The sequence below is a fragment of the Vanessa atalanta genome, chromosome 16 (assembly GCF_905147765.1).
Source record: "Vanessa atalanta chromosome 16, ilVanAtal1.2, whole genome shotgun sequence".
In the NCBI taxonomy this organism is placed as follows: domain Eukaryota; kingdom Metazoa; phylum Arthropoda; class Insecta; order Lepidoptera; family Nymphalidae; genus Vanessa; species Vanessa atalanta.
In genome coordinates this window covers 3,849,793-3,862,554 of record NC_061886.1, presented here as the reverse complement: position 1 = coordinate 3,862,554, position 12,762 = coordinate 3,849,793, and the positions used below count along the sequence as shown (strand labels likewise).

At 30.9% G+C, this 12,762-nt stretch overlaps 1 protein-coding gene across 1 annotated transcript in view; it reads right to left on the bottom strand.

The window, feature by feature from the left end:
- LOC125070044 (neuropeptide CCHamide-2 receptor-like) overlaps positions 1–12,762 on the bottom strand; it is a 79,194-nt gene that overhangs the window by 38,420 nt on the left and 28,012 nt on the right. The window lies entirely within an intron of this gene.

Genomic DNA, 12,762 nt, shown 5'->3' with positions numbered 1-12,762 from the left:
ACAAGCTACATAACTTGGATACCTGAGTCGTCTTCGACTAAGTCACTTATATACCTATTGCTATTTAATATTCCTGTAAATATTCATTTATTTTTACTAACTGATCACAGCACAAAAAATCTTTCATGAATGTATGTGTAAATACGTATATGTCTTTATACATACATATTATTATATAGGAAAGGAGGTATGTATGTGTGTTGTTATTGTTTTTGTTTCAGTTTTTTTAGCCGATCCGTGTGGTACTTCGCGAATACTACTGATTTCGGGAAAGTTCTCGAACTTTTCTGAAAGCAGTCCTGTATCTTACTTCTACGAAGATCTAACCATGATTGATGATAAGGCCACATACCCCGAAGTTATGAGTTCAAAGCGCTGGTCGGTTCTAATTCTGGTTTTCTTTCGAATTCTCATTGAAAACCCGGAACATAGAAATTGAAAGATTGTATACTCCGTGCCACGGAAATTATTATTATTAAATAAATTTCATGTTATTATTAACCGATTACACAAATAAATATTTGCAGCGCGTACATAGACGAGATGGCTTCACTTGAGAAGGGTTCGGAGCAAAGCCTTATTATTATAATTCCTATAGCTGTTATTAAATACCTAACTGTATACTTTATTCGATATCATAGACGACTGCCGTTCTTAAGAGTTATAAATTATGTAAACGTCAAGTCTCTTCCCTATTAAACAGGATTTGTCTCGAAGAAATTAGATTGTTCTTAAAGTTTCACACAAAGTTTCTAATATTGTCTCATAAAATATTTTATTTAACCTTCATCCTGTTTAGTTAATTGTGTTGATTCGTAGAATTATCATTTTAGAAGTTATTTAAATGTCTTCTTATGACATGATACTAAGTACTATTTAGTAGTATCAATTCATTGGGACTATTATTGATAGAATTCTATAAGTTTTTTAAAATAATAGTGTATTTATGTGCTATGTATATTATTGGCGTTTTGTAATTATGTGAGACTCACAAGCCTATTTGTGGCTGAAGCTGGTACTGGAGAGCACCCGCCCAGAGGTAAGAGGAGGACTACATGTAAGGCTCAATTTGCGGCTTGTATAATTTTAAGCGATGGGATATATCTTTAAATAGAAAATCAAAAAGTATTATATTTAATAATTTTTTTTAAATTACATTAATAAGGTGTAATTTACAGTATATAATATAACCCAAATGCCAGAATTAATTTAGTACATCACTCGACGAATATCACTTAACAATGTATTCGCATATCCACCGCAGTCAAATTCTTGATCAAATATGTTTAAAGGTATTGTGGTATCTGTATATTAACTATATTTTATAAATTGTGCCAAATTTGCCATTGGCAATAATAGATCTGGTTCATTTTGGGTACAGTATAGCAGAATTACGATTTAACGCAAAAGAAAAAAACAGCTAGCATTGTTGTCATCAAACCACGCAGTCATTATTAATGTAGCATCAATTTTTAATTTTAATATTTATACACTCATTTAAGTCGTGAATAAATAATAATAATTTATTTAAATTATATTATTAATTCGTTACTCAGAGTCAATTCCGTAAATATTTCTTTTTTAAATTCGTACTTATGTATGATATAAAGATATTCCATCCTGTATTCTGAAAATACAATTTGTTTCACTTTAACTTTAGGCAGTAATCTAAAATACAGTTTAATAAAGAACTTTTATGACGTAATAAATAACATGTTTTACTACTAAGCGTTTAAATACGACTCTAAAACAGAACGATCAATTTTAAAGTACCAAGTTTTTTTTTTTAAGAGACAGACTGCGCACAAGGCTTTTGAATGATTATAGTCAAAATAGTTAAAATAATTACCAAAGTTATAATTTAACCAATAATAACATTAATAATAAAAAAATAGATTTATTATTAAAAACATTTAAGTCAATTACTATGTATAGACGCACCTTATATCCTTTGCGACGCAATATTTAACTAATTTCTTAAAGGAATTAAAGAGAGATGATAGAAAGGGTTTCGACAAACCTGTCTGGGGTAATAAACACACATCACATATTCCATTGCAAAACAGCAAAGCGTAGTATTTTTGTGTTCCAGTTTCAAGGGTAAGTTTCAGGGGCGAGAGATAGACCATATTATCCTAGGGTTGGTCATCGACGATGTGAATATTTCTTATAATGCAATACATATAGGCAGTAGCGATCACCTACAGGTAGTCAGGTCAGTCAGCCTTATTATTGCAAATAAAAATAAAAGAAGCGTGCGTGTGTTTCTTTAAAAAAAAGTTTGAATATTAAATCTCAACTCAATATTTGTTGTATTTTATCTATCTGTACTTCAATATAAAATGTCATCTCAACTCAATATGTCTACTACTCTAAATATTTAACTTACCGCCATTTTTTTTTTCGCCGGATTAACTCTATCATGCTTTACTCCCCCTTGAAGTGTGTAACTCGCTAGTGCCGAGAACGCCTGGTGTGCCCCAGCTCACCTGAATACCCTCAAAAAAACCAGTGCTATCCACTCCGTCTCTTCAGCGAGTCATCACGGGAACGCTTGCGCGTGCTACTGTGATGAACTTGTGCTGCCGTATGCTTAGTCTTAAATATATTTTTCTATAAATAATTGTCTTGAAAGTTTAATTCAAGTCGAATTGTCTGAATAATCTTATTATCTAAAGTACTAATTCTGACACGTAATTACTTATCCTTAAATTTAATTTAATACACCAAAAAAAAAAAATTCTCTCTTCTTCAGTCTTTAAAAATTTAATATTAAGTTTACAAAGTTCGTTTACTGTTTTAAGCCACCAAAGCATTCTGTAATAAACACATGATATACTTTTATTATGAAAGTTTTTTTTTCGAAAATAACCTGATAATTTTTAAGAAAGTTTGATTAAGTCGCTTTGATGATTGAAAATGTGGAAATTTGTATTTTTTAACTAACTTACTCGTACGTTAGTCTACAAATTGGAACATGTGAGTACCTCGTGATAAGATGATAATGTAAACAAAAATTAAATATATAATAATATATATTATATATACATGCAAAACATTTTTGGCATTATAATTTTTTATTGGATATCATTATGTATCGCCTTTGTGTGCCATTGCGATATTATAATTTAATATAAAAAGTTTATAGACGTAATAAAATCGGGAAATGACGCCATTACTCAAGTCTGCCTTTTGCATGAAATGTGACTTTACTTTGATGGACGAAATTAAAAACGGATTTATTTAAAATTTCACAAAATGACCGTAATATGCCATAAAAAAATCGACTAAATTGTTTAAAGAATATGATATTATAATAAAGTTTTTTTCTTGTAGTTCTTTTATTTTATTTTTATTATTACATAGTAATTAACGTTTGATGGTAATGAATTGTTATATGTAATGGAACAATCTTGATACTCTATTTCAAGAGTCTAATAGAATTTGACAGAATTGAATGATACGATCAAAAATTTTATCCGTCAAAGTTAGCTACATTTCTTATGTCTGTCTTTTATTACAAACTTGATGGTAAAAGTTTAAGATAGAATTGTATTAAAAGTATTTCAAGAAGATTTTATAGGATATTTCCATAAAATCACTATATAAAGACGTGCATTAGCACAGAGCTCAGTTGGGAGACGTATATCTTTGGTTGAGGTCGAAGTTTGATATCTGAATACACACTTATGAAGTTTTATTAATTTGTTTTTATTCTTAAAGATCTCACGATCTGTATTAGTTGAATAGGCGAGAAAAGTACTGATGTTACACTGTCTACGATTTAACCTTAGCAGCTATTTGCATTCTAACTGATATTGTAGGCAGTCAAAGTCAAAAGTCAAAGTCAAAAATCTTTATTCAATATAGAAGTGTTTACACTTGCTTATTGATTGTCAAAAATCTACCACCGGTTCGGAATTTAGCACCTCGGACCTGAGAAGAACCGGCATTTCGGGTCATTGCATTTCATCTATACTTATAATAAAATTGGAGTGTCTTTTTGTAATATTAAAATAACCGCTTTATACTAAATGCATATGTATGTATACACGTTACATATAAAAAAACAATATTTTTTTAAATTTTTCTCTGACTGTCTGTTCCTCTGAAACGGCTGGGCCGATTTTGACGGGATTTCACTGGCAGATAGCTGATATAATATGTATAACTTTTTTGTTAAATTCAAACGCTAACTTGTCATAACACATTCTGTTTATTGAACATGACATGTATAACGCTCGGGAGAATTCTCAAATAAAATTCTAACAAACCGTAGTAATATTTTGTTTTGTTTTTTTTTTTTTTTTTAATTGTACGACGTCGGCACTGAGCCATGGTACTTGTGCGTGTTCTAATAGATCAACGCAAATCGTTGCAACCGAGGACACGAATATACGCGCAAGTTTAAAAATGATGAGACTATTAGCGAGTTAAAGTCTCGGTATTTCGAGAAAATATGTAAATATGTATATATATTCACGAATTTGTAGTATTTATATAAAATTACATAATGATACCAAAACCTCATTTTGGCAAAATGAGATTTTGGTATTTGGATGATGAGAAACATGTTACGACTTTTTTCGTGGAGGGCTGTATTCGAAACCCGATCATTGCTTCAATAAATACACTACTTTCAACGTATCGAATCATTTATTAAACCGAATTAAATACCATAATAAATTTATAAATAATTACGCATGTTTACATGACTATACACTTAAATTTGCAATTAATTTAAAGAAAACCAAACAAACGATGTTTATATAGCAATAAAACGAGACCAACTAAAACTCTGTATACATTTTGTTTGATGTATCGCACGCATCGTGAACTACGTTCCAGATTCTCTGTACGTGAGTAAATTTCATCACTTGCATAATTTGGTATACCCGTATTATCAGTACACAAATTCATCTATACATATACTAAAATTTTAGTATCTGTTTGTAATATTAAAATAACTTTTACTAAATGTATGTATGTATACACGGTACATATTCCAAAATAACAATTTTTGTCTGTCTGTCTGTCTAATCTAATCCGTCCGTAGTCAGACTAATCTCTGGAATGTCTGGATCGATTTTTACGGGGCTTTCACTGGCAGATAACTGCTGGAATAATAAGTAACTTAGGCTATTTCCAAATCAGAATTTTATTTAAAATAATAATAAAGACACGCTGCAATGTCCAAATACTTTCCAGTACCACGCGCAGCCCTCGCGCATGCCACTACTCCGCCGCCACGTCGGGTGCCTCCTACCAACGACTTAATATCACTAAAGCTGTCTAATACAGAATTAATAACTTATATTAAATTCTGCGAACTGAACAATCCATTTTTGTTAAATTCAAACGCTACCCGCTACCTGTCTTGGCTACACACGGGCAGAACATGGGTTTATATTGAAGGACAAATATAAGAAGAAAACTTATTGCTTTTTTGAGCCAGGCGCTGATGTAATTAAAACACCTGTCAAATTTTCATCACAATCGGATGATTAGTAATAAGAAATCATAGTAGATATCTTTTTTTATCTATTACTGGGTCACTAGTAAAATCACCCCGGTTTCGCAGATGGTGCAACTTCTAAGCAAATAAAACGAGAGATGCGCTTAGCAAGAAAATATTAATCTATTTATTGTATACCGTTTATTTCTTGGTTTATAGTTAACATAAAAATTGGTTTTGAGTCGTTATATTGTGATCAAAATTTGTTCACAGATTAAACATTTAAACTTGGAAAGTTAACAAAAAATAAAATCAGTTGAGTAGTGTTTGAGTTTATCCATTCCAAACAATTCTGTTTTTACAAAAAACAATCAAGTCTCGTCTTAATAATTCGGGTTTTGACCACGATCGTTCCTATTTTATAATTTTCCCCGCCAACACTAATCTACTAACTAAATATGCAAGCCTATAAAATATACTCATGTACTGTAGGTACTGAAATGTAGAATAAAGTTAGTAAGCAAAAATAGCTAGGTAATCGTAAAAGTCCTAGGTTAGAGGCCGTAGATTAACAAAAGCACCGTAAACCCACCAGTTAGGCGATGACTCAAAGACGTTGGAAAAAAAGAAAGAACCCGAATGGATAAAGAGTGAGTACTTCGGTGCAACTCAGAAAGGATATAATTATGTTCAACATTTGACTGCGATTTCTTGACTGATGATGCTACACTTTTATAAACATATTTAAGTTAAGCTTAACTTTATTCTAAATAATGTCAGTAAAGTAACAATAAATATACTCTATAAGCATTAAATGTAACTGTTTGGGAAATCCCGCACAATAAAACAGCGATACGCCTAGATTTACTTTTCAAATTAATTACTCCCAGCTCCAATAAGTGCTTTCATGTTTCAAGCCACTTTTTTTTAATTGTAAATTATATATGTACTTTAATTTATTTAACTAACGCATTAAATTTATAAGTTATTAATAAACAACACTATTGTGCTGACTTAAAGAAATAGAAGATATTAAAATCCATTGAATATGAATATTCGTTAAATGAAATGATTTAATTTTTACTTTTTTTATGATATCGGTAGGCGGATGGGCAAATAGGCAAGTGATGGTAAGTAGCTACCACCACCTATAGACAATGGCACTGTAACAAATATTCACCATTCTTTACATCGCCAATGCGCCACCACGCTTGGAGTCTAACTTACTAATATACTATGACCCCTGTATCTGTATTTAAAATGGTCCACTCATAATATTAAGTACTGCTGTTTGGCGTCGTCACAAAGTCCTTCCACCTTACCACCAATTAAAACCTATATATACATATATAATAGAAATATAAAATTTTTATTAATATAAAAATAAATTTGTAAATTTTTCAACAGTTTTTTTTTCTCGAAGCAAGTTCTTCAGCTAAATTGACAATAGTAACAAAATTGGCGACGAAGGATTGCTAAGGCTTTTATATCGTAACATGTATTTATTGTGTTTGAAACACTATCCAATTAAAAACAAGAATTAATATATTTTAAAACGACTTACTGTAAGCATATTGTTATACTTGTTTTTTGCCGCGACAGTGGTACGACCATACTCGCATGTCTATAATATATATTTTTGGGATGAAAAAAAAACTTGATCGATTGTTCTGTTACTGCGTGAAAAAATGTCCAAAAAAAAAAAAATTAACTTCCTCATATTCAGTAAAAATAATAATTATGCTTTCTGAAAAGACCTAAATAATATTAAAGGGTTTGAGAGGTCCCTGTTAATCATAAATGAATAATTTTCAACTTGTATTTTTCACTTAGTTTAATACTTGCTATTTTTACAATAAAAATAAAGCTAACCAAGTTCGTATACATTACATACATTAACAGCCTGTAAATTTCCCACTGCTGGGCTAAGGCCTCCTCTCCCTTTGAGGAGAAGGTTTGGAGGATAATCCACCACGCTGCTCCAATACGGGTTGGTGGAATACACATGTGGCAGAATTTCGTTGAAATTAGACACATGCAGGTTTCCTCACGATGTTTTCCTTCACCGACGAGCACGAGATGCGGTGTTCGTATGCGGTGGTTAAATTAAAAAACCCTCATCAATTACTCCACCGCATCAATACATTAACGCTGTTTCCGATTTAGAAAGTGAGTTAGTCATTGGATATATTAGATCTCGGCGTATTAAATGAACGCTCATGAATTAGTTAATCTGTTTGCCTAAAATATTTAGTATCGCACACTAGATCAATATTAGTTCTTGCTCCACTATCTAAAAGATAGTTTAAACTGCGAACATTCACAAGACACACACATACAACAGCTTAAAATAAAGAATTACCAACGTTTACAAGCTTTGATATATTGCATAAATACGCCAACTTTGTTCCGGTTTTATGAATCACGAATCTTTTATACAAAATAAATGAAAAGTGAATTTAAGCATTGCCGCGTTTATGAACTATTTTTGTGATAAAATAAAATATAAATATAAAACCTATTTAACATGTGTGTGTGTGTGTGTGTGTGTGTGTGTGTGTGTGTGTGTGTAGTGTTGAATATATGTATATATTTAATATCGTTGCTTGGAAATGTGCCACTAAGTTCTCACAAATGAAAGATTTTAAAGATTCGAAAGAATTATCTAGAACATCACCGATTTCATATTAAATACAACCAAATAAATTGTAAAACGGGTGGTGTATGACAATATTTTTTCTAACTTAGCAGTTTCAATTAACCAAAACGGTATCTATAATCTGTTGACAATGTTTTTATCTGTGTTTCACAAAAAAGTACTATTAATAATTATTACTTACAACGAATATATAGAATAATTAATTATAAAATAATTTATCTACTTAATAATTTCTCGCTAAACGCTCATCTCATTTTCTTTAGTAATAAATTGTAATCGTCCAGGGCGGGATTGGTACTACATTACACAAAGAAAAGTCGAAAAACTGCGAAGAAGCTTATATCATTATTTGGATTAATTGTTCTAACTCGATATTAACATTTACATGTATATAACTACCAAGCATGCATGCAACCTCATTCACAATAAAATAAATCACAATATAAATGAAACAAAGAAAAAACGTTCAGAAATGTAACATGACTCATTAGAATTTACGTTTAGTAACAAATAAAATGAAAGCACAAAATAAAATAAAACTTGCGACACACGCGACGGAGGCGACCTTTATTGCAATGTAAACACTGAATTGATTATTCTATTTTCTTTTAGTTCATTCTAAGCGATTACTTCTTGCCCCGACAGAATTTTTCCATTAGAACTCCTTACATTTCCTTGGCTTCGTAATATTTCCTCGGGACATGCAAATAATGACTAATAAAACAAGCTTGTTTCAATTTTTAGATAATAAAATCTCTAGACGGCTCGCGTATTTACATTAAATTTTTCGTAGGAATATGATACGACTTTTATTTATAAAAACATATTTAATGAGAGTAAAATTATTTTGATTTTCTCATTCTGTATCATAACTGTTGTGTTAGCTTAGTAATTTAATTTAGAAGACTCTTCTTATTAATCGTTTTTATTAAGCATATTTTGTTTGAAATAGATTGTTCCAAGTATTATTACCGTGATAAGTGAGTCACTCTCATATCGATCTTATTACAATATTTTTATATCCTTAGTGTCACGTATATATTTTTTTAACAACCAAAAATTCACAGACATGGTGTCTGTGCCTTTGATGTGTCTTTTTTAAAGTTATGTTTTACTTTATTTCGATGTGCTTCAATGTTTTACTCATGATGCGAAGTAAAAGAAAGTGCTTTACGATCGGCAACTAGTTTTATTATAATATCCTTGTTCGTTCACAGAGTCAAGAGTGTTTGCAGACCGTTGTAAAAATAATTTAATGGAAATCAATTCTGTATCACATTTTTTAAAAAACCTCAAAGCAGTTTAAATGTTTGCCAATCAACCAAACATGAAACCTGAAACACTCTAACCTGCAAAAACCCTAATATTTAACTTTTTTTTTTAAATAATTTCTATTCAATAATTTCAAATAGCTATCTTATACAGCGTCTTTTTATATGTATTATAAGTTAATAAAAAAATAAATTTTATTTCGATTTTTCATAAATAACGCGTTTTAACTGAGAAGGACCAGTAGTTACTCCATTACTTCTCTCTCTTTCTAACATACCATTCAAATGATTTTTTTAATTCTTACTAAATATATTTTTTAAACAATTCTGTTTTTTTTTGCCTTAAATTATAAAGATATCGTCGTAGTTTATTTAACGTTTACTGTACTTTAATCATAGCTATCCTTTCCTCTCATGACGATAGATAGTCTATAAAAGATATGTGGGAAAAAAAACATAAACATAAGACAAAACAACCTCTACTTGACAAATCTATTGGAGCAGTGTGGTGGAAACTCCAAGCCTTCGCCTTAAAAATAATGCTAAGCAGACGTTCATTTAAAGACTAAAAAAGAAAAAATATATTACTTTTACTACAATCATTTTTTTTAAATGGTTATGTACACGTCGTCATATGAATCTATCGTAATATTATATTGTATATGAAAAAAGTAATTGCGTCTGTCTGTTTTTCTATTTGTTGCTATTTTCGCGGCCAAACGACTGAACGGAATATAATGAATTTCAATATAAAGCAAGCTTTAAAGGAAATAAAGAAATACATTTTTAGACGCGACGGGACGTGAAGCCGCAGGCGATAACTAGTAGTAAATAAACCAGTATCGCGTGCTGTTAAAAAATATTTTTCACCCCTTTTATTTTGGACTCCAAATTACCTATTTTTTGTCCAGATAAAGAAGGTATACATACATGTATAGAATACGTGGTTTATTTCCTTCCTTTTATAATAAATTTGTTTCTGCCCGCGGCTTTATCCGAGTGTTAAGGGGGAAAGTTAGATGTTAAATACTCCATTACATATCTTTATGAAACTATTTGGAAACCGGCTGTCATTGTATGGGCATACTATGCGGAATGAGGACCACGTTGTGAGGAAGGTCTTGAATATAGATGTGGATGGATATAGAGCTGGGAGACGACCACGAAACCATGTATGGATTGTGTGAAAGACGATATGGTTAGAAGGAATGTTACTTGTGAGATGACGTCCGACAGAAAAGTATGGAAGAAGAAGACATGCTGCGCCGACCCCAAGTAAAATTGAGATAAAGGCAGTAGGATGACGATGATGATGATGATATGAACCCCCGACAACACGTATACAAAATTTCATAATGATTAAATATTTAAGGCGTGAAAGCCAAACAAATGAACACACTTTTCATAAAAGTAATAAGGATACAAAGGCTGCATAACCCAAAGCCCGGAGGTAGAATCACAGATCACGCAAAAGAAATGAAGGATTTTAAAGAAATTCTCAGTAGCACTTGTACCTTGTGCAAATCAGAATTTCATTATCGACTGCGGTATTATTAACTGCGGTCTACAGTTTAATTTAGATCATCATTTAAAAAGACCTAATCTTACGATTTAAAGGTAGGAAGTGAAGCGACTAAAAAAAGAACAAATTAATAAAACAATTTAAGAAGAACGTTAAATAAATATAACTATGTAGGTTAGTGGGCGGACAAGTGTTAACTTCGTGTAATCGACGTTCGCGAATGGAATGAACTGACAACTATGTTTACCGGCTTTTACGTTCAAGTGCCGGCTTAATTGATTACCGACTCGTGTGATATTATTTTGTTTAATATTGTGTAACTACAGGCATAAGGACTCAGTTCCTAATGTTGGTTGCATTGTCGATGAAAAAAGGGTTAATATTTCTTACAGCGCCAATGTCTATGGACAATGACCTCTTGTCATCAGGTGGCTGGACTGCTACCCATGCTTTATAAGACAGATGAAAACCAAGATGGCCCAGTGGTTAGAACACGTGCATCTTAATCGATGATTGCGGGTTCACGCCCAGGCAAGCACCACAGAATATTCATGTGCCTAATTTATGTTTATAATTCATCTCGTGCTCAGCGTGCTCAGTCTAATTTCAACCAAATTCTGCCACATGTGTATCCACCAGTCCACATTGGAGAAGCGTGGTGGAATATGCTCTAAAACCTTCTCCTCAAAGGTAGAGGAGACCTTAGCCCAGCCGTGGGAAATTTGCAGTCTATTATATTTTACATATATACATAAAAAATATTAACAATTAAGTCCTTAAATATATACAAATAGGAATTAAAAATAGTTACTGTAAAAATAACCTTAAAACAAAAAAAAAATAAGTTTATTTTATTTTCATTTCAATATAATTGCAAATATGCTGTTATGCAAAATAAATTGAATTTAAACTTTAAGAAAAGCTTAAAATAAAAAAAATATACCGACTGCCCTAGAGTGTGATTATATCTTTATACTAAAAAATCCAGTATTCTCGTATACCTAACTATTCTCTTCTGTAAACAGCTTGAATGATTTTGATGAAATCATCTGATTGATACCTAGCTATTAAACTGGATGGGTGACGTTGAAATACTAAAAAAAAAGTTTAAATTTTATATAAAAAAAATAACATTACAAAATAACTCCTGTTATTGTATTTAAGTATCATTATTTTACCGGTTAGTAAATATTTTATTTGTAACACACGTAATAAGTATATATCATATGATAGGAATTTAAGCATAAAATTTTTAAAAGTATTTGATATATACACTATGTGAAATTCAATATATTGAAGTTAATTTGTCATATATATTATTTATTTGCTACTTTATAGCGGTTTTATGGTTCGATGGTATTAAAGTATTTTTTGTTATAAAATAGAAAACAATTTATACAAGTAAAACAAACATACGTTTAAAAATATGTGCATTAACGAGAGCCGTTCATGAGCGTACATTTTTAAGCTTTAAAAATACCGTTCACTCGATTTTATTAGTAATACGTTGAACAAACGTAAATTAATTTTGTTCGAGGATTTTTCGTTAAACGTACAAATAAATATTTATTTATCACAAAAGGCTGAATTATAAAACTATTTTCCACTATGCATTCTCAGGAAATGCAGGAAAGTTTGTAGGTCTGCAGAAGAATAAATTAATTTAAGAGAACGACAATTTACACAATCATAGACAAAAATTACAAATACATTACATAAGTATATAAGAAATATACTTATGTAATATTTTTAAATACTTGATAAAAATATGGTTTAATATGACGATTAAATGAGCCGAGATGGCCCAGTGGTTAGAACGCGTGCATCTTAACCGATGATTTCGGGTTCAAACCCA